Source organism: Protopterus annectens, chromosome 14.part0 (assembly GCF_019279795.1).
Source record: "Protopterus annectens isolate FY-2018-M chromosome 14.part0, PAN1.0, whole genome shotgun sequence".
Lineage (NCBI taxonomy): Eukaryota > Metazoa > Chordata > Ceratodontiformes > Protopteridae > Protopterus > Protopterus annectens.
This window is the reverse complement of record NC_056748.1, coordinates 1,084,645,406-1,084,670,621: the sequence shown is the minus strand read 5'-3', so window position 1 is coordinate 1,084,670,621 and position 25,216 is coordinate 1,084,645,406.

The following is a 25,216-nucleotide window of genomic DNA, read 5'->3' as shown; positions in this document are numbered from 1 at the left end:
GGCCCATACCCATCATTCCCCCACCCTAACTCCACAATCCCCGGGGTGTATTACCTTAGCCATCATTCCCCACCACAGACTCTGCATACACAACAACCATCCCATCTTTGGTGAACTGCTTATGATTTAAATGTTATAACACAAGAGATGCCTCTATTTTGTGTGCACACCAGTTCCTTTGGAACCCTTCTGTGTCACAAAGGGTGTACTGACTTGTGTATATGCATACAAACATATATATATATATATATATATATATATATATATATATATATATGTGTGTGTGTGTGTGTGTGTGTGTGTGTGTGTGTGTGTTTGTGTGTGTGTGTGTGTGTGTGTGTACACATCCCATTGGTGCATATATATATGTACGTATAACAGTTGTGCAGATGTAATGTAGACTTGTCTTTGTTGTTTCACAGAGTACAGTACATTCAAGGGTACTTTACATATGTACACAACGGGACTGTCCCATTTGTTTTCAGTACTGTGGAATACCTGTAGTAGGATGTGCATTATAGACTCCATGCAACATGTGTACAACCCAGATGGCTTAGTAGTACATCCAGTGACCTCCGTGGTGCATGGTTCAAGGTTCGAGAGCTGCAATCCTAGTTGATACTGTCAATTAGGACTGGATAAGACACATTTAAGCAGGTGTAATTGTGTTTCCGTGACAGTAAGCAGCTGGTACACCCAGGTAAACAGACATGTATAACCCGTGGTACACGTGGAATGTCCTTCTTTGGCAATCCTGCTGATGTCACCCACCTACGTATACATCTCTGGGACTGCTGTAACCCAGTATTCTCCATAGCGTGTGCTGTAATTGCATATTGCTGTAGTGTGATAAACTGGTTAGATAGGGACTCTATTCCAAGGGAGACCAACTGTGTGTGTCTCTGTCTGCCTGAGACAGAAACAATGCTTTTTACAGCATTCACACTCTTTATGACTCACATGACCACCTTTGGCAATCCTGCTGATGTCACCCACCTAGGAATACACCTCTAGAACCACTGTAACCCTGTATTCTCTGTAGCGCATGCTGTAACTGTGTATTGCTGTAGTGTAATAAACTAGTTGGGTAGGGTTTTTTTTTCCAAGACAGACCAACTGTTTGTGTGTCTCTGTCTGCCTGAGACAGAAACAATGCTTTTTAGAGTATGCACAGTCTTTATAATTGACATGACCACATTTGGCAATCCTGCTGTCACCCACCTAGACATACACCTCTGAGAGTGTTGTAACTCAGTAATCTCTGTAGCGCATGCTGTAACTGTGTAATGCTGTAGTGTGGTACACTAGTTTGGTAGGGGTTCTATTCCAGCACATGGCAGGTGTGTGTGTTTGACTGTCAGAGCCTGTGTTGGAGGTGGCTGTGAGTGCCTAACCACTGGACATGTTGTGGAGTGGATTTTGTAGTTTTCCTATATGGTGCCCATCCTATATGTCACAATGTCCACCTCATGAGGAGTACAGATGTCAGTCAGCCAAGGAACTGTGTTGGCAAGCCATACCCCTACATCTGGCAAAAGGCCTAGTGAACAAAGTATGCAACCCTACTATTACCCGAATACATCCTGAACCCATGTGTCATACACAAACTCACTTGCCTTGAATTTACCACTGTGTTGCTAGTACCCTGCACATTGATGGCAGGTAGTAGGCATGGTGTGATTGCAGTGGGCTGCAGAGGGCATGGCACCCTGTACAGCAGTCCAATAAGCACATAATTGTGGACAATGTGCCTTCACTATGTTTCCCACTGGATGCCTGCAACATATTGGTGCCATCAAGTGTGATCCACAGAGGCCATACAATGCCTTATACATGTGCCCTGTATTGACCAATGCCACTGACACCAGGAGATACCTGTATCATGCTATCAGTGCAGGTGCAGGGTCAACCTGCTGACTATAAGCAGGTTCTGCCACACCAGGCCAGTATTGGCATATCGGAGGATAACGGTCTGTGAATACAACATGTGCCAGCCAAACAAGGTACACCTGTACATGTCACTGTACATTATTGTGGGACATGCACATCCCAGGCAATGTCCATGTCAAGGACTATCAGACACAGACATGGCATGCATTGCAAAGCTATGGCCATACACAATGGTAACCAGGATGTCTGGACAGTTCATACAATACCCATCTGTGTGGGACATTGCAGACACTACACCCCTGTACCACACTGCACACCATTGTCGGGTGGCGTGATGCCAAGGATTACCCCTCACCCAGCCTTGTACAGCCATCTTGCACAGCCAACCACTACACACCCATGAAGCAATGCACACATGCATGTCAATAATGGCGCCTTGTGTCTGCGTGGGTGGCATGATGCTCCCAACCACAGTCACTCCCAGTATAACTCCCATTGGCATACCGACAGATGTCAAACACATTCACATGCCCTAGCCCATAGAACCTACGGATATCCCCTGTGGTGCATGTAGTACCTGCGCATTACTGCAGTGTGGCAAACTAAGTGGTTTGGGAGTGTATATCTGGGCCTGGCAAAGAGTGTCAATGTGAGTCCATTAGAGAGTGTGGCTGTGTTGACAATGACATTCATTCATGTGGACAGCCATGTGTGCTACACCTAATGTCTGTCTACTATATCTCTGTTGCAGATGTCGCACACCTCACACATATATGTTCTTACAGCACACCAACATGTCAGCTTTGTGGCACATGGAGTAACTGCATGCACTTGTAATAGTAATGACTAGTCAGCTGGGGTTTGAACCTCTGTACTGGTAGGCGTGTGACATACATTGCTTAGGTTTTAGTCTCCAAGCCCTTCTCTGATGTACTTTGCCTCTGTCTGTCCCTCCCACACACTCTCTGCTGGATGTGGAGGTGTACACCTGCTCAGCAGCAGCTTGTTTATTGCAAGTGATCATCATGTTCAGGTGATGGCCTCTGCACCTATTGCAGTTCTCCTCTAGCTGATTGCATGTGGAACAGCTGCGATGATATTCCCATAGCCATTTGCATGAAGAACACAGTACAATATCTAGGAACATCATGTTGGTGTTTGCCCATGACATTCACTGTGAGTGGTACCTGGATCTGATGTTTGGTAAACGGCCTCACAGATGATATCTGAATGTTCCTCAAACTACATACACAGTGGGAAATAGCCTAAAGACAGGAGGGTGATGTGACAGACATGACTACAGCATGTAAGTGTAGCTATGCTTCATTGAGACAACAGCCTGTTTAACAAGGTGTGTGTGGTAATGGCTATTCTGCAAGTATTAACACTGAGAAGACAGTGCTCTGTTTGTGAGGGTCCCCCATCTGTAGGGCCATCTGGTGACTGGTCAGTGTGTGGAACCATTTGTTTCCTGTGCTACTCTCTGAATACACATCTGTGAACAGCAGGAGCATAGTGTGAGGATTGCAACCAATACATGGTGATAGTGATGTGTTTCTGCCATTGCATCCCTAACTGGACATATGTCACATGAAACAGTGGTATGACAGGCACTGTCTGGGGTTCTCAGTGACATGCCAATAATGGGCCACTGTTCATAGCTGCTGTCACAAGTCTTCTACACGTTGTACAGATGTCATGCAGTATATATGCATGTGTTGTGCTCTCTCTGCAACTGTATACCATCTGTTGTGTTGGGTTGATGGTCATATCTATGCATGTTGTTGTAAGTAATCCTGAATGCTGTTGGCTATTACTAAGCCATATCTGTGTTTAAATTGCAACACCATAGGGCTGTATGGGTTTGAGGTCCCACCAGAACCTCCTGTCCCACTTCAGCTGGCCATGACACTGGGCACCAGCACATCTGGGGCCCAGTCTTGGACCTCCACCTCTGTTGGCTCTGCACCGCCTTCTAGTGGTACCACCACTGAGGATGGGGCTTGTCCCCATGGAGCAGGTCCAGACAGGGACATGTCTGCTGTCGACAGTCCTGGACGTGGTGCATAGGGGGCTCAATAAGGGGTTTCGGGGCCAGATATGCCAGCTCAAGTGCAGAGTGTCACATTTACAGGGTGAAGCTGCCCCTCCTAGAAAGCCCCCAGCATTGCCACCTTTGCAGCTGTTTTGGTGCAATGGTAGCTGCTCATGGCTGGGGACCTCCATCCCACTGTTTCCATCTGGGGGTTCATGGGCTTGTGAATGCTGAACACCCCTTCCCGTCTAAGGTGTATCCCCCTAAGACGTGTCATATACCGACCCTGTATGCTGTCTTGTCTGTCATCCTACCCTACCTATCCTCCACGAGCATACCTACTCTCCTTCCCCCACATCCCAATCTCACCCTATGGAAACAGAAGGCCAATCAGTTCCTAGAACAACATTTGCCGCATACATAGCTGTCCATTTCACACACATGTATGTCTACTGGACACATGTAACCCTTTAATATCCGTCACAACATACTCCAGTTGTCCTCACCCCTGTCTCTCAGGTGCACGATCCTAGTATGCACATGACTCCTAAATGTTCCAGGTACATGTGATGCGGATGACCCCATTGTACACACAACACTACCGGTACCTCTATGGTTATCCCATGTACCGTTATCATGATGATGATTTCGCACACAACACCTTGCAGGAGTACTTTTCTCACATAATGATTGGACAGGAACTGTTGTGTTAATGTAAATAACATGCACAGAGTGATGTATATGGCCAATGTACAAATGTTTGGCGTGGATGACTGACACAATCTGTCTGAGGAGTCTTGATATTACATAGGACAACACCACTACATAATGCAGGCGATGCTGGTGTTTCCCTTTCATTCCTTTGTAATGCTTTGTTCTCACCTGGGATGTCCCTGATATATCTATATATTTGTATGTATCTATATGCTGACCATAAACACTCACACATACATCTACAATATAGAATACATTTCCTATACTGTTGAATGAATGCTCTGGATGATATGTTTGTGATAAGGTCCAATGTCTATTTATCTGCCATGGATATATATATATGTGTGTGTGTGTGTGTGTGTGTGTGTGTGTGTGTGTGTTTGTGTGTGTGTGTGTGTGTGTGTGTGTACACATCCCATTGGTGCATATATATATGTACGTATAACAGTTGTGCAGATGTAATGTAGACTTGTCTTTGTTGTTTCACAGAGTACAGTACATTCAAGGGTACTTTACATATGTACACAACGGGACTGTCCCATTTGTTTTCAGTACTGTGGAATACCTGTAGTAGGATGTGCATTATAGACTCCATGCAACATGTGTACAACCCAGATGGCTTAGTAGTACATCCAGTGACCTCCGTGTGCATGGTTCAAGGTTTGAGAGCTGCAATCCTAGTTGATACTGTCAATTAGGACTGGATAAGACACATTTAAGCAGGTGTAATTGTGTTTCCGTGACAGTAAGCAGCTGGTACACCCAGGTAAACAGACATGTATAACCCGTGGTACACGTGGAATGTCCTTCTTTGGCAATCCTGCTGATGTCACCCACCTACGTATACATCTCTGGGACTGCTGTAACCCAGTATTCTCCATAGCGTGTGCTGTAATTGCATATTGCTGTAGTGTGATAAACTGGTTAGATAGGGACTCTATTCCAAGGGAGACCAACTGTGTGTGTCTCTGTCTGCCTGAGACAGAAACAATGCTTTTTACAGCATTCACACTCTTTATGACTCACATGACCACCTTTGGCAATCCTGCTGATGTCACCCACCTAGGAATACACCTCTAGAACCACTGTAACCCTGTATTCTCTGTAGCGCATGCTGTAACTGTGTATTGCTGTAGTGTAATAAACTAGTTGGGTAGGGTTTTTTTTTCCAAGACAGACCAACTGTTTGTGTGTCTCTGTCTGCCTGAGACAGAAACAATGCTTTTTAGAGTATGCACAGTCTTTATAATTGACATGACCACATTTGGCAATCCTGCTGTCACCCACCTAGACATACACCTCTGAGAGTGTTGTAACTCAGTAATCTCTGTAGCGCATACTGTAACTGTGTAATGCTGTAGTGTGGTACACTAGTTTGGTAGGGGTTCTATTCCAGCACATGGCAGGTGTGTGTGTTTGACTGTCAGAGCCTGTGTTGGAGGTGGCTGTGAGTGCCTAACCACTGGACATGTTGTGGAGTGGATTTTGCAGTTTTCCTATATGGTGCCCATCCTATATGTCACAATGTCCACCTCATGAGGAGTACAGATGTCAGTCAGCCAAGGAACTGTGTTGGCAAGCCATACCCCTACATCTGGCAAAAGGCCTAGTGAACAAAGTATGCAACCCTACTATTACCCGGAATACATCCTGAACCCATGTGTCATACACAAACTCACTTGCCTTGAATTTACCACTGTGTTGCTAGTACCCTGCACATTGATGGCAGGTAGTAGGCATGGTGTGATTGCAGTGGGCTGCAGAGGGCATGGCACCCTGTACAGCAGTCCAATAAGCACATAATTGTGGACAATGTGCCTTCACTATGTTTCCCACTGGATGCCTGCAACATATTTGGTGCCATCAAGTGTGATCCACAGAGGCCATACAATGCCTTATACATGTGCCCTGTATTGACCAATGCCACTGACACCAGGAGATACCTGTATCATGCTATCAGTGCAGGTGCAGGGTCAACCTGCTGACTATAAGCAGGTTCTGCCACACCAGGCCAGTATTGGCATATCGGAGGATAACGGTCTGTGAATACAACATGTGCCAGCCAAACAAGGTACACCTGTACATGTCACTGTACATTATTGTGGGACATGCACATCCCAGGCAATGTCCATGTCAAGGACTATCAGACACAGACATGGCATGCATTGCAAAGCTATGGCCATACACAATGGTAACCAGGATGTCTGGACAGTTCATACAATACCCATCTGTGTGGGACATTGCAGACACTACACCCCTGTACCACACTGCACACCATTGTCGGGTGGCGTGATGCCAAGGATTACCCCTCACCCAGCCTTGTACAGCCATCTTGCACAGCCAACCACTACACACCCATGAAGCAATGCACACATGCATGTCAATAATGGCGCCTTGTGTCTGCGTGGGTGGCATGATGCTCCCAACCACAGTCACTCCCAGTATAACTCCCATTGGCATACCGACAGATGTCAAACACATTCACATGCCCTAGCCCATAGAACCTACGGATATCCCCTGTGGTGCATGTAGTACCTGCGCATTACTGCAGTGTGGCAAACTAAGTGGTTTGGGAGTGTATATCTGGGCCTGGCAAAGAGTGTCAATGTGAGTCCATTAGAGAGTGTGGCTGTGTTGACAATGACATTCATTCATGTGGACAGCCATGTGTGCTACACCTAATGTCTGTCTACTATATCTCTGTTGCAGATGTCGCACACCTCACACATATATGTTCTTACAGCACACCAACATGTCAGCTTTGTGGCACATGGAGTAACTGCATGCACTTGTAATAGTAATGACTAGTCAGCTGGGGGTTTGAACCTCTGTACTGGTAGGCGTGTGACATACATTGCTTAGGTTTTAGTCTCCAAGCCCTTCTCTGATGTACTTTGCCTCTGTCTGTCCCTCCCACACACTCTCTGCTGGATGTGGAGGTGTACACCTGCTCAGCAGCAGCTTGTTTATTGCAAGTGATCATCATGTTCAGGTGATGGCCTCTGCACCTATTGCAGTTCTCCTCTAGCTGATTGCATGTGGAACAGCTGCGATGATATTCCCATAGCCATTTGCATGAAGAACACAGTACAATATCTAGGAACATCATGTTGGTGTTTGCCCATGACATTCACTGTGAGTGGTACCTGGATCTGATGTTTGGTAAACGGCCTCACAGATGATATCTGAATGTTCCTCAAACTACATACACAGTGGGAAATAGCCTAAAGACAGGAGGGTGATGTGACAGACATGACTACAGCATGTAAGTGTAGCTATGCTTCATTGAGACAACAGCCTGTTTAACAAGGTGTGTGTGGTAATGGCTATTCTGCAAGTATTAACACTGAGAAGACAGTGCTCTGTTTGTGAGGGTCCCCCATCTGTAGGGCCATCTGGTGACTGGTCAGTGTGTGGAACCATTTGTTTCCTGTGCTACTCTCTGAATACACATCTGTGAACAGCAGGAGCATAGTGTGAGGATTGCAACCAATACATGGTGATAGTGATGTGTTTCTGCCATTGCATCCCTAACTGGACATATGTCACATGAAACAGTGGTATGACAGGCACTGTCTGGGGTTCTCAGTGACATGCCAATAATGGGCCACTGTTCATAGCTGCTGTCACAAGTCTTCTACATGTTGTACAGATGTCATGCAGTATATATGCATGTGTTGTGCTCTCTCTGCAACTGTATACCATCTGTTGTGTTGGGTTGATGGTCATATCTATGCATGTTGTTGTAAGTAATCCTGAATGCTGTTGGCTATTACTAAGCCATATCTGTGTTTAAATTGCAACACCATAGGCTGTATGGGTTTGGAGGTCCCACCAGAACCTCCTGTCCCACTTCAGCTGGCCATGACACTGGGCACCAGCACATCTGGGGCCCAGCCTTGGACCTCCACCTCTGTTGGCTCTGCACCGCCTTCTAGTGGTACCACCACTGAGGATGGGGCTTGTCCCCCATGGGAGCAGGTCCAGACAGGGACATGTCTGCTGTCGTACAGTCCTGGACGTGGTGCATAGGGGGCTCAATAAGGGGTTTCGGGGCCAGATATGCCAGCTCAAGTGCAGAGTGTCACATTTACAGGGTGAAGCTGCCCCTCCTAGAAAGCCCCCAGCATTGCCACCTTTGCAGCTGTTTTGGTGCAATGGTAGCTGCTCATGGCTGGGGACCTCCATCCCACTGTTTCCATCTGGGGGTTCATGGGCTTGTGAATGCTGAACACCCCTTCCCGTCTAAGGTGTATCCCCCCTACGTGTCATATACCGACCCTGTATGCTGTCTTGTCTGTCATCCTACCCTACCTATCCTCCACGAGCATACCTACTCTCCTTCCCCCACATCCCAATCTCACCCTATGGAAACAGAAGGCCAATCAGTTCCTAGAACAACATTTGCCGCATACATAGCTGTCCATTTCACACATGTGTCTACTGGACACATGTAACCCTTTTAATATCCGTCACAACATACTCCAGTTGTCCTCACCCCTGTCTCTCAGGTGCACGATCCTAGTATGCACATGACTCCTAAATGTTCCAGGTACATGTGATGCGGATGACCCCATTGTACACACAACACTACCGGTACCTCTATGGTTATCCCATGTACCGTTATCATGATGATGATTTCGCACACAACACCTTGCAGGAGTACTTTTCTCACATAATGATTGGACAGGAACTGTTGTGTTAATGTAAATAACATGCACAGAGTGATGTATATGGCCAATGTACAAATGTTTGCGTGGATGACTGACACAATCTGTCTGAGGGAGTCTTGATATTACATAGGACAACACCACTACATAATGCAGGCGATGCTGGTGTTTCCCTTTTCATTCCTTTGTAATGCTTTGTTGTCACCTGGGATGTTCCTGATATATCTATATATATGTATGTATCTATATGCTGACCATAAACACTCACACATACATCTACAATATAGAATACATTTCCTATACTGTTGAATGAATGCTCTGGATGATATGTTTGTGATAAGGTCCAATGTCTATTTATCTGCCATGGCTTAGTGGTAAATCACAATAGCTGTGTGTGCAGTGTCCTGGTTTCGAACCATGCAGAAGGCGTTTATTTTGTTGCTGGCCAGAACAAGGCCATTGGATACGGTGTGATTAAGGCACATTAAAGCAGTTGTGAGTGGGTGTGCATGGGTTTGCGGAGTGCTAAGCAATTCTAACCTCTGGTTACAGTTTCTTACACTCAGTTAGTGTCTACATTGCTTTACCAGTGTAATACTCTTATACTGGTGGCCAAACAGGCTTACACCCGCTTGCTCCCGCACTTGCAACTGCACTGCATTTGGTGTTTGCATCTTCTACTCATGCCCCTGCATGGGAGTGAGGACTACGGTATTACCTTGTGATGCCTATTACATCAGATTACATGCCTACAGTATCAGGAATGGCTGCTCATTAGGCGACAGCATGCCGTTCGACTGTACGGAATCCGCGGCCTGTCCAGAGTTTGATTCATATCATTGGTGTGTTCCTCTTACAATCTGCACATGTCTGGCTATTACATGGGGACTGACACTCTTCAATACAAACAAGGAATTGGGTTTTGGAACCCACATCCTTCAGCCAAGTCATGCTACTGCATACCTAATATTCTATCATCTTTCTAAGGTTGTCAGTGGAATATGTACTTTCTGTCCCTATCAGACCTCTCATACGATTGGGGAAATATACAAACTGAATCAGGGACACGGCATAACAACATCAGGGACTCATTTAAATTATTGGTGCTATTAACCTGACACATTGACAGACTCAGAGCATATGGATTTATACATATGGTAAATGATGTTTATAACTCTAAATTGTTGTCATTATTCATTACATGTAATTCACCACCTTTCCTCCATATGTCACTAGTTTTAGGAGGGATTATGTGGGGCAGAGTTAGAAACCAAGTCAAAATCCGGGATGTCCCTGAAAATCGGGGGCAGTTCAGAGTTACGGTCCTTATTTGTTCCCCCAATGGTTTATGTCCTGTCCAGTGGATGTGCTCTCAGGGGTTGATAGGTATGGGTGTCACCTAGGCCCATTTTGGAATATTACTTACATCCCCAGGGCGGTCCTAATACAACTTTGCCAGCCAACACTTGCATGCCCAGGCCCATAATTGCATACCCATAGATCCTCCACCTGCCACTCCTCTACAGCACTCATCCTTACTGTGGGTGCAGGTGGGGTATAAACACACCACTACACACTGCCCACTCTCCCCATGTCGGGACACATTTCGCATGTTGTGTCGACCCATGGGTTATCAGGCTTGCACAACCTACTGGTCTGTGTACATCTACAGGCTGGTTTGATAAGTCATTACCGGGACTGCCTCCGATCAATAATTTTTGGTGTCCAATGTCTATGTTTCAGGATTAGACCTGGCAGGTCTCTCCCACTGGTAGTATCCTACCAGTGGTGTGTTTACCTTTATTGTGTGTCTGTATGTCTCACCGTCCTAGCTGGGGGGGTGGGGGGGGTTGATGCTACGTGTTACCCATTTATTTATTGAACCCCTCACCCCCATATACAAGGCCTGTGAACATATGTTACTACTACTGCTGTATCATATCCTAGCTATAGACATGTGTATATTTACAGTCACATATATATATATATATATATATATATATATATATATATATATATATATATATATATATATATATGTACATTACTATATACAGATATATCTGTATATGTATGCATACATGTATATTTATATTTTGCTGTCTATCGATGTGTGTGTATATATATATATATATATATATATATATATATATATATATATATATATCACATCACAACATATGGGTCTATGGGTGTCTACATATGTATATATTTATATGTGGGTATGTATCTGGATTCTGTCTCTGTATGTATACATTTGTACTACGGAAAGGGAGAGACTTATCTCTATGTCACTATGGGTAGATATACACACACATACCTCTACATATATACATCTACATCTGGTTATTCCATTCTGTGCCATATAGATTACACTTTGCTTTAGTGGGTCTCGCAGTGGGTGTGGCTGCTCATTGGGTGACACCTCTGCCCAATGAACACATTCACTTACATCCCTATGGCTGTCCATATAGGCCCACATCAGCCAATACCTGCACACCTACACCCATAAGTAGCTACCCATAGTTCCCCCACCTTTGCCTCCTCAACAGCACCCATCCTTACTCTGGGTCCTGGTCTGTTCTGGACACACCACTACACGCTGCCCACTCCTCACTTCACGGGACCCATTTCATACAATTGCCTTGGCCCATAGGTCATCAGGGTTTCCCACCCTTGTATTCCGAGTCTGTATACACCGTGGCCAAAATGGTTGGTCTATCACCTTCTTTTGGTCTTGACAATTGTTGGGGTGTCCCGCAAGGGACACTCCAGTCTGTGTTCCAAGATTAGAATTCACGGGTGCACTGTGTACCCCTCTGGTTGTATCCTGCCTGAGGTCTGAGGAGCAGTGGACTCTTTACATTGTTTGCGTGTATGTTTCCCATGTCCGGCTGGGGGGGGGGGTGGAAGGGAATGCTATGTGCTTCATGTTTCTTGCTTGGGCTCCTCACTTCCATTGGCATAGCCTGTGAACATATGTCATTCTTGTGTGCTGTTTCCTATCATAGCTGTATATCTGTGTATATCTACGTGCACACACACACACACACACACACACACACACACACACACACACACACACATATATATATATATATATATATATATATATATACATATATATATATATATATATATATATATATATATATATATATATATGTCTATACATATATATATATATATATATATATATATATATATATATATATATATATATATATATATAGCAGAATGCGATCCCGATCACAATAAAGGACGTCTTCTTAAATTCAATCAACGGCAGCCAAACATAACCGAACAAAAACAGTTTATTAAAGAAAATACTCCATTCAGAACCTTAGATTAAGCGCTTTCATCTCCAACACGGAGACTTCATCAGAATCTAAGGTATAACAACACCAAATCACTTTTATACTAAATACATTCAATTAGCTGGCATCTAATTAGATAATAAATTAATAAATTGATGAATAGCTTCAGTTTGTCTTAAAAAAACATGCCACAAAATGGCATGCTAAAAAATACTGGAGACATTATACGAACATTTAAAAAACCTGTATAAATAAAAAACACACCATATAAGTATGGGAAATACATAGTAAATAGGAAAAAAATCATAAAAAGTATATGTAATATTATTATGCATATTGTACTGTTTAAAAATATACTGTTTAAAAATGTGTATATTAAACAGTATGTCAAACATTAATATATGTAAAAATATATATAAAAAATATATGAAATGCATAAATATAAATATATAAATATATAAATAAATATATCAAATATATATAAATAAAATAAAATGTATAATAAAAATACACATATATATATATATATATATATATATATATGTGATAATATTCAAATAAATACATTCAAATAAATACATTGAAATAAATACACGTCCTATATATCTTTTCCTATACTCTTCCATATATTTTTTCATATGTTGTGACATAAAAGATGAAAGACCAAGGACTATATACATATATTTAGATGTTTAAAAATCAATTCCACTAAAATTATTTCCAATAAAATTAAATTAAATTAAATGAGAAGGTTGAACTATTACCAACAATATGTGTATTGCTAGACACAGCTAGCAATATACATCTATTCAGGTTTTTTGAAAAATTAGACATATAAACAACCTTAGAAAAACAACATCTATAATAATATTGTTGTTCTTTGATAATTGTAATAATATTCATTTTTTATATATATAGTAATATTCATTTTTTGTGTTTCTTGGGATCACCTGCGAGCATTTTCAATACTGGGGTAATAGAGATGTGGTCATTAAGGCCCTTGCCACAACAAGAGTCCAGTCTAAGCTGCCACATCATTTCTTTTAACTCCAGTTGGGTTTCCCAATCACTACCTCTCTCAAGACATTTTACTTCCTCTATTACCCAGAATTTGAAATCTGCATTTTGGCAGACCAATACATGTCTATACAATGCATTATTTTCATTTTGTTTACTAATGTCTCTCATATGTTCATAAATTCTGGATCGTAGGTGTCGTTCAGTTTTCCCAACATAGTAGCTCCAGCAGATTTTACAAAAAACAAGGTATACCACCCCTTTTGTATAACAGCTACTGTAAGTTTTGGCAACCAGGGTTGTTCTAAGACTAGGTATTCTAATCTCCTTTTGTCCTGCTATAAATGCACATTGTGCGCATCTACCACATTTAAATGTCCCACATTACATGTGGTACATTAGTAATTATTATAGATTTTTAGATGATATTTTTGTTGTTTGGAAGGGGCCTACTGACAAGATAGATGAATTTATTATATATATATCAATCATACTACGACATTTTTAGAATTCACACATGATATTGGAACAGATTTTATTCATTTCTTGGATGTGAGGTTAGACAAGGACTATGTAAACAAGTGTTGCAAATCCAATATATATAGAAAGGAACATTTTTCTAATGCTTATCTACATTTTGATAGTGACCATCCTTATGTATTAAAAAAGAATATTATAAAGGGACAAATGATTAGGATGGCGAGGATGATTTCAGATGACATTGAATTTATGGTAGAGCTTGAATTTGTTGGTAAAATGTTTCAGGAGAGAGGATACCTGACAGATTTGATATATGATGTAAAATATCAGGTCCAAAAAGGTAAAAGTGATAAAAAATATATTCCTTTATTAGTTAAGAGTAGCGATTTCTACAGAGACAATAACGAAGTGGATGGGGGTGTTCAGGAAATGGGAAGTGGCAGTAACTACCACAATAAAAATCATGAAAAAAGTACACCCTACTTAACCCTTACGTATTATCAAGGGATAGGTCAACTTAGAAATTGTATAAATGAGACATGGGATATGTTTAGAGAAATGGCTACCAAAACTGATGTATTTAAAAATGATATAAGTTGCAGTTATAGGAGGAATAGAAATATCAAGAACATCTTAGAAAAACAAGGTAATAACACACATGGGGCAAATAAGAAATGTGGGACATTTAAATGTGGTAGATGCACACAATGTGCATTTATAGCAGGACAAAAGGAGATTAGAATACCTAGTCTTATAACAACCCTGGTTGCCAAAACTTACAGTAGCTGTTATACAAAAGGGGTGGTATACCTTGTTTTTTGTAAAATCTGCTGGAGCTACTATGTTGGGAAAACTGAATGACACCTATGATCCAGAATTTATGAACATATGAGAGACATTAGTAAACAAAATGAAAATAATGCATTGTATAAACATGTATTGGTCTGCCAAAATGCAGATTTCAAATTCTGGGTAATAGAGGAAGTAAAATGTCTTGATAGAGGTAGTGATTAGGAAACCCAACTGGAGTTAAAAGAAATGATGTGGCAGCTTAGACTGGACTCTTGTTGTGGCAAGGGCCTTAATGACCACATCTCTATTACCCCAGCATTGAAAATGCTCGCAGGTGATCCCAAGAAACACAATAAATGAATATTACTATATATATATAAACAATGAATATTATTACAATTATCAAAGAACAACAATATTATTATAGATGTTGTTTTTCTAAGGTTGTTTATATGTCTAATTTTTCAAAAAACCTGAATAGATATATATTGCTAGATGTGTCTAGCAATACAGATATTGTTGGTAATAGTTCAACCTTCTCATTTAATTTAATTTAATTTTATTGGAAATAATTTTAGTGGAATTGATTTTTAAACATCTAAATATATGTATATAGTCCTTGGTCTTTCATCTTTTATGTCACAACATATGAAAAAATATATGGAAGAGTATAGGAAAAGATATATAGGACATGTATTTATTTGAATGTATTTATTTGAATGTATTTATTTGAATATTATCATATATATATATATATATATATATATATATATATGTATTTTTTATTATACATTTTATTTTATTTATATATATTTGATATATTTATTTATATATTTATATATTTATATATTTATATTTATATTTATGCATTTCATATATTTTTATATATATATTTTACATATATTAATGTTTGCCATACTGTTTAATATACACATTTTTAAACAGTATATTTTTAAACAGTACAATATGCATAATAATATTACATATACTTTTTATGATTTTTTTCCTATTTACTATGTATTTCCCATACTTATATGGTGTGTTTTTTTTATTTATACAGGTTTTTTAAATGTTCGTATAATGTCTCCAGTATTTTATAGCATGCTATTTTGTGGCATGTTTTTTTAAGACAAACTGCAGCTATTCATCAATTTATTAATTTATTATTTAATTAGATGCCAGCTAATTGAATGTATTTAGTATAAAAGTGATTTGGTGTTGTTATACCTTAGATTCTGATGAAGTCTCCGTGTTGGAGATGAAAGTGCTTAGTCTAAGGTTCTGGATGGAGTATTTTCTTTAATAAACTGTTTTTGTTTGGTTATTTTTGGCTGCCTTTGATTGAATTTAAGAAGACGTCCTTTATTGTGATCGGGATCGCATTTTGCTGTGTGATTTTGTGTGGAAGTTTTGGTTACTAGTTTTCGTTTTCCTATTGTGTGCGAACCCGTATACAAGGAGTCTCTAATATGGACAGTAGCAGCCTTTTGTCTGAACTTATCAGGGTTATTCAAACCCATTCTCAGACTGACACTGGAGTACTTGGGTCTGGCAATAGTATTCCTTGCGCACAGAGTAGTCCAACGAGGGCTGGCGTGAGTAGGATGACGTCAGACACTGAAAATGAGCGACGAGAAACGGTTCATGTACAAGAATTTGGCCAGAGGGCTTCCAGGGGCATTCTGGCTAATAAAAATGTCGTTGACCATGTTTTCGAGGGGCAGGAGATACCGGAGAAGTATAGGAGCCTGGATTTTCAGACATGGATTAACAGATCGTTTAAAGTCAATAATAGGGAGAAGGACAAAGAAAAATGAAGTGGTTCTACCTACAAGGATTCATGTAAGACTTTTAAATCTTTGTTAACCAAGTATAAATCATTGGTTATTGAGAATTGGTATTTTGAAAAATGTTTGGAAGAGAAAATTATACCAAAAGGACTAAGACTTAATAAATTTCCTAATTGTGCTAAAGAAGACAAGCATTTTTTTAAAACCATTTGTGATATTTTAAATAACTGTGGGCTGGCAGTTTTAAAAGAAATGATAAAATTAAACACTAAAAATATGGAGACACTCAAAAAAGATATAGATGTATTGTATGACTGCATCAGTACTGATGTGTTATTTCAAGTAGATGAACATAAGAATGTTTATTTGAGAATATTATGTGATGTAGATAATATGACCAACAGTAACATTAACAGGAAAATGTTAAAATTGGAAAGGGATTTGGCTGTGTATGAAAAAGGTATGGCATACTATGTCGAGTCTAAAAACAGTACATATCATAATTACAGAAGTTATACCAACAAAAACACCAACTGGAGGGGAAATGAGAGATACAATAATAGGAATTTTACACATTTTAATCAATTTGGAGAAAATAGAAGGGGTGGACGACAGCATGACTATTTTGGTAGGGAACAACAGTATTATGCACACCACGAATATGATGATAATGAAGGAGAACAGCATTTTACTAGTTGTGGGGAAAGTGCTAATACTGTTAGGGAAGAGATCCCTTTAGACCTAGAGGAACCCAGGAGGTCAGAGAAGTTACGGAATCGAATGCAGCATCCCACATATGCACAGGTGATGGAGAACAACAACATTCAACATATGGGGAGATTACGCAGATAACACATGAGAATTCAATGCTCTATACCAGTATTGGTGATATTGGAATTGTTGTTCCAATAGATGAAAATAGGCATAATATTATTTGTACTTGTAGGAATTACAATATATTCAATTATACCAACAAGCAGGTTACTGAAGAACATTTTAACCTATTTATTAAAGGATTTACTTTTGTACCTACCAACATTCCTAGAATAGAAAATGTTTTATTGGACATAAAACTTTTTACGAGAAAATTAAATTTTCTTCACATGTTCAAAGACAGGAATACTACTAGTAAGGAAAATATACTAAAGAGAGCTAGTACATTTAATCCCCCTGTACATAATGAAATTATGAATTTTGAGAGATGCGTAACTAGGAGGATACGTATGGTGAATATGTACAATACAAAACCAGTTAGGAACCTGACTGAGGTTGAAACGAAATTATTGAAAGAGTTGAATGAAGATGATAAAATAAGAGTTATGAAACTGGACAAAGGTGGGGGTGTGGTATTCATGGACAAATGGGACTATACGACCAGGATGAAGGATATTTTAGATAATGATAAACAATATAGTAGTGTTTCTAGAAATGAAATCAATATATCATACAGACAGATTGATTTAGTATTGGAAGACAACCTACTACAGGGTTTGATTGACATGGATCTTTACAACTTCCTTAAAGTCCCAAAACCAGTTATTCCAGCTATTTTTAGTATACCGAAAATCCATAAATCTGTATATGACCCACCTATGAGACCTATTGTCTCGTCTCAGGGTACTAAGATGCAACCGTTGGCCATATATGTTGATTTGAAATTTAAGCAGTTTTACAAGAAATATGATCATATTTTAGTTGACTCCTGGGATTTTTTGAAGAAGATGGGAGAATGTTTATATACAAATGATAGTATTTTTATCACTATAGATGTGAGAGATTTGTTTTCCGTCATACCACAAGACATAGGAATGGCATGGTTTGAAGAGATTTTAACTGAAACCGAGTTGGTAACTAATGATGAATTTAGGTTAGTACTAGAAAACATGGAGTTAGTCTTGAAATATAATTATGTGTACTTTCAAGGCGAATATTATCATCAAAAAGAAGGAGTGGCAATGGGTTCTGCATGTGCCCCTATTTATGCTAATATAATTATGTTATATTGGGAAAGAAAGTTTATATTTCTGTCTGATTATTATAGGTACATTAGTAATTATTATAGATTTTTAGATGATATTTTTGTTGTTTGGAAGGGGCCTACTGACAAGATAGATGAATTTATTATATATATCAATCATACTACGACATTTTTAGAATTCACACGTGATATTGGAACAGATTTTATTCATTTCTTGGATGTGAGGTTAGACAAGGACTATGTAAACAAGTGTTACAAATCCAATATATATAGAAAGGAACATTTTTCTAACGCTTATCTACATTTTGATAGTGACCATCCTTATGTATTAAAAAAGAATATTATAAAGGGACAAATGATTAGGATGGCAAGGATGATTTCAGATGACATTGAATTTATGGTAGAGCTTGAATTTGTTGGTAAAATGTTTCAGGAGAGAGGATACCCGACAGATTTGATATATGATGTAAAATATCAGGTCCAAAAGGGTAGAAGTGATAAAAAATATACTCCTTTATTAGTTAAGAGTAGCGATTTCTACAGAGGAAATAACAAAGTGGATGGGGGTGTTCAGGAAATGGGAAGTGGCAGTAACTACCACAATAAAAATCATGAAAAAAGTACACCCTACTTAACCCTTACGTATTATCAAGGGATAGGTCAACTTAGAAAATGTATAAATGAGACATGGGATATGTTTAGAGAAATGGCTACCAAAACTGATGTATTTAAAAATGATATAAGTTACAGTTATAGGAGGAATAGAAATATCAAGAACATCTTAGAAAATCAAGGTAATAACACACATGGGGCAAATAAGAAATGTGGGACATTTAAATGTGGTAGATGCGCACAATGTGCATTTATAGCAGGACAAAAGGAGATTTGAATACCTAGTCTTAGAACAACCCTGGTTGCCAAAACTTACAGTAGCTGTTATACAAAAGGGGTGGTATACCTTGTTTTTTGTAAAATCTGCTGGAGCTACTATGTTGGGAAAACTGAACGACACCTACGATCCAGAATTTATGAACATATGAGAGACATTAGTAAACAAAATGAAAATAATGCATTGTATAGACATGTATTGGTCTGCCAAAATGCAGATTTCAAATTCTGGGTAATAGAGGAAGTAAAATGTCTTGAGAGAGGTAGTGATTGGGAAACCCAACTGGAGTTAAAAGAAATGATGTGGCAGCTTAGATTGGACTCTTGTTGTGGCAAGGGCCTTAATGACCACATCTCTATTACCCCAGCATTGAAAATGCTTGCAGGTGATCCCAAGAAACACAAAAAATGAATATTACTATATATATATATATATATATATATATATATATATATATATATATATATAAAAATGAATATTATTACAATTATCAAAGAACAACAATATTATTATAGATGTTGTTTTTCTAAGGTTGTTTATATGCCTAATTTTTCAAAAAACCTGAATAGATGTATATTGCTAGATGTGTCTAGCAATACACATATTGTTGGTAATAGTTCAACCTTCTCATTTAATTTAATTTAATTTTATTGGAAATAATTTTAGTGGAATTGATTTTTAAACATCTAAATATATGTATATAGTCCTTGGTCTTTCATCTTTTATGTCACAACATATGAAAAAATATATGGAAGAGTATAGGAAAAGATATATAGGACGTGTATTTATTTGAATGTATTTATTTGAATATTATCACATATATATATATATATATATATATATATATATATATATATATATATATATATATATTTTATTATGCATTTTATTTTATTTATATATAGTTGATATATTTATTTATATATTTATATATTTATATTTATATTTATGCATTTCATACATTTTTATATATATTTTTTACATATATTAATGTTTGACATACTGTTTAATAAACACATTTTTAAACAGTATATTTTTAAACAGTACAATATGCATAATATTACATATACTTTTTATAATTTTTTTCCTATTTACTATGTATTTCCCATACTTGTATGGTGTGTTTTTTATTTATACAGGTTTTTTAAATGTTCGTATAATGTCTCCAGTATTTTTTAGCATGCCATTTTGTGGCATGTTTTTTTAAAACAAACTGAAGCTATTTATCAATTTATTAATTTATTATCTAATTAGATGCCAGCTAATTGAATGTATTTAGTATAAAAGTGATTTGGTGTTGTTATACCTTAGATTCTGATGAAGTCTCCGTGTTGGAGACGAAAGCGCTTAATCAAAGTTTCTGGATGGAGTATTTTCTTTAATAAACTGTTTTTGTTCGGTTATTTTTGGCTGCCGTTGATTGAATTTAAGAAGAAGTCCTTTATTGTGATCGGGATCACATTCTGCTGTGTGATTTTGTGTGGAAGTTTTGGTTACTAGTTTTATATATATATATATATATATATATATATATATATATATATATATATATATATATATATATATATATATATATATATGTGTGTGTCTGTAAAACAATACATACCCCGTGCAAACACACTTACACATGCCTACTGGTGTTTATATATGCGTGACCTGCTTACTAGTGCCTTATTCATTATGACACTGACACTTCACTCCATTTATCTTTTAATTGATATTTTGCAGGTTATACAGTGGACAGATGTTGCAATATGTTCATGTACGGATTACCGATGGTAATTTATATGTGATACAGTGGGAGTCGGTACGGGAATGTCTGTTCATTAGGGGGTTGCTCTAACCAATGCATTATTGCTGTGCGGCTTCATTTGCATATATACCCATATTCCCATGGCTTCTGGTTCCTCAAACACACACCTCAACGCCTCCCTAACACTGCTGTCATCCATTCTCCAATTGGATTTGCGGTGTATCCACACCACTACACATTGGCCACTCCCTACTCCTATAGACCCATCCCATCGGTTAACTCACTCCACGTATCCTCAGAACTCTCAAACATTTAGTCCACAAACATTGGTGATGTGAGCTACCAAAAGAATACTATTCACAATTTTTGGGTTGTCCCACCTGGGACACGCATGTGTTTATGTCAAGATTAGACTATATACTTCATTACATCCTTACTCCCGTTAACATGACACTACAATTAATTAATATGTATGACTATTTGGTAACACACACATTACACATTGGAGCCTAATTATGTACGTGTTTGATGTATTGCTTTTACAAATAGACCAGTTTAGTAATTGGCATTGCCATAGCAGGCAGATCACAGGAATGATTCCATGTGTGGGGAAGTCCTCACATTTGATTATTGTCAGCACAGCACTGACTTTGGGCATTGTACACACTTCTGTGTTTTAACAGTTTTGTCCTGTCCCTCTTATGCACAGCCTATTATTCTGTCTACTGTCGAGGTTTGTAAGTGCACATTCATGTTATTTATGTCTGCAAATGGAATGCATGTGTTACAGAGAATGTACTTCTACTTATTGATGTCTGCATGTGTGTATGCATAAATACCTATAATGAACCCACTGACCTCCACGAGACGGTCCAATTAGAACCAGGCCATCCAACCCTGGCAGGCCTGACTCCATAATTTCATACCCATAGTTCCTCCACCCCACCCATTTTCAGAATACATGCATACCTTCCATTGTCCACTTGTTATCGCAGCTATGACACACCTCCACACATTGCCCTCTCCAGAGTGTTAGGGGCCCTACACGTATGTTGTCCCACCCCATGTATACTCAAGCTTTCCCACCATTTAGTTCTTGAACATACCTGCCCTTGCTTGTGTAATGGTCGGAAGGCCAAATGGTCTATATAATTTTTGGGTAGTCCCACCAGGGACTACTCTCTGTGTGTAAAGTAGAATTAGCAGATTGACAGTGTTACTCCCACTGGTAATATCCTGCCTGTGGTGTGAGTAGCAGTGCTTTGCTCACTCCTGCCCAGCTTGATATGACATACACTGACAGCGCTATATAATACTGGGGTTGCTGTTGATTCCCTTCTCATTCCTTTTGTATGCTTTATTGTTACGTCTTTCTTTCTTCATAGATAGATGGATATATATATATATATATATATATATATATATATATAGATATATATATATTATATATCTGTATATACTTATATACATTTCCTATGCTGGGCACTGCTTAGACCTGCACATGTGCATTCAGACTTGCTTACTGGTACCTATATGTGTTTACTGCTGCTTATTTGTGCTTACATCTGCTTACTAGTACCTTATTCAGTATGACAGTGCCACTTTGCTTGAATGATATTTAAGTTTAAATATCTCATGCGATACTCTTATGTTGGTTTTATGGCAAAACGACATTCATTCCACATGGAAAATGATATGCGCTATTGTTGGGCTCGAACCGTGAATGCCTATGGCGGATGCTCTAAACACTACACTATTGACACTTCCATTGATTCCGCATGTTTTTCTCTATTTGAATGAATATGATGTGTAAGCTACGCTCGGCTGAGGGCAGCGACATGCAAACATGCTGCGCTTTGCTTACACCTTCAATATTGCAGCATTTGAATGTATAATAGGGACACAGGGACAGGGAATCTAATTGTGAAAGTTCTAGGGGACAGGGCTCATCATTCTACTACATGCTTGTGTGTTTACTACTTCGAGTGTATTTCACTGTTCGTAGACACTCTTGTATGCTTAACATACATTTCGGTATCCACAGACACTGAATTACTGACTTACTATTAGGGGCAGGCTCTACTAGTAGGCATAGTAGGTTTTGCAAGTGTCGGGGCATGTTTACACTTCCGTTGAGCACTTGTACACACCCCCTGCATTCGCACACATTTCCTGTGCATGTCGAGGTTGTGGCGGCACACCCTCATACATATTCATATGGCGCTGCTGCGCCATCTGTAGTGAGGTTGCTCGGCACAAGGCTAAAACTGTCCTTGCACTGAGCTTCTTGAATCCTGGGGTCACTTTTATCTTGGGGAAATGCTCAAGCTGAAACCTTCATCAGAATAAAAGAAATGCTAATAACTTCAGTGGTAGCATACTATGTTGCTAGCATACTATGGTGCTAGCATATTACAGTGCTAGTGTAATACAGTGCTAGCACCATACTATTGTGCTAGCATATTACAGTGGTAGTATAATACAGTGCTAGCATACTACAGTACTAGCAGACTACAGTGCTAGCATATTACAGTCTAGTATACAGTGCTAGCATACTATGGTGCTAGCAGACTACAGTGCTAGCATATTACATTGCTAGTATAATACAGTACTAGCATACTATGGTGCTAGCAGACTACAGTGCTAGCATATTACAGTGCTAGTATAATACAGTGCTAGCATACTATGGTGCTAGCAGACTACAGTGCTAGTATATTACAGTGCTAGTATAATACAGTGCTAGCATACTATGGTGCTAGCATACTATGGTGCTAACAGACTACAGTGCTAGTATATTACAGTACTAGTATAATACAGTGCTAGCATACTACAGTACTAGCAGACTACATTGCTAGCATATTACAGTCTAGTATAATGCAGTGATAGAATACTACAGTACTAGCAGACTACAGTGCTAGCATATTACAGTGCTAGTATAATACAGTGATAGCATACTATGGTGCTAGCAGACTACAGTGCTAGCAGAGTACAGGGCTAGCATAGTACAGTGCTACCCAAGCTGATTGTAGTGAGTTCTGATGCTAGTAGCTAATGCCTATGTAGTACATTACTCCAAATGGATGAACAAGTGTCATGACTTGTTGCTTATTGCTCAAGAATACTAAATGATGCTGAACAGAGTTACTAATTGAGAGAGCAAGTTTCTCACAAGTGTGCAGGCATGTGAGAGGTTTTCCAGCTACTTCGTAGGGCTAGTTTCCCTCTCCAGACTGATCATATGACCAAGATCATTCATATGATTTGGGCAAGGTACTACCTGGATGTCAAAGATTAATCATAAGACTGAGATGGAGTAATGACAGAGCAAACCATGTGCCTGGGAAACACAATTATTCATGGCTTATATATTATTCAGAAATGTTATTCATGACCAGATGCAGTCAGATATCAACAAAACTGTTGCCATCTGTGTGCACAGCATTATGACAATGTGGCTAGTGACTACAAAAGGGTGAAAAGGTTAAAACAAACTGCCAGGAATGACCATGCATTACAAACTGTTATCAGTTATGATTGAGATGGATGACTCATTCACTGGACACAGATGAAGCATCTGATGGATGAGTATTACACCATCAGAGCACAATTGTGAGAACTTGATGACCAGTTACTGTATAAGACAAGACAGTAGTAACCTCAGGACAGTATACAATGTGCTAAAGCAGATTCATGAAGGACACCGAGGTCTAACAAAACATTGTGAATGTGCTAAAATATCATTATGGTGGACTAATGTTAATATCAAAGTTTATATCAAAGTGTTACTTCCAAATTATCCATACTCAAGGTGAAAGAAGAGAGCCATTACTACCAGCTCCCTTACAAAGTGCCTGGCAGAAGAGAGCTGCTGACTTGTGTGAGGCAGAGTAA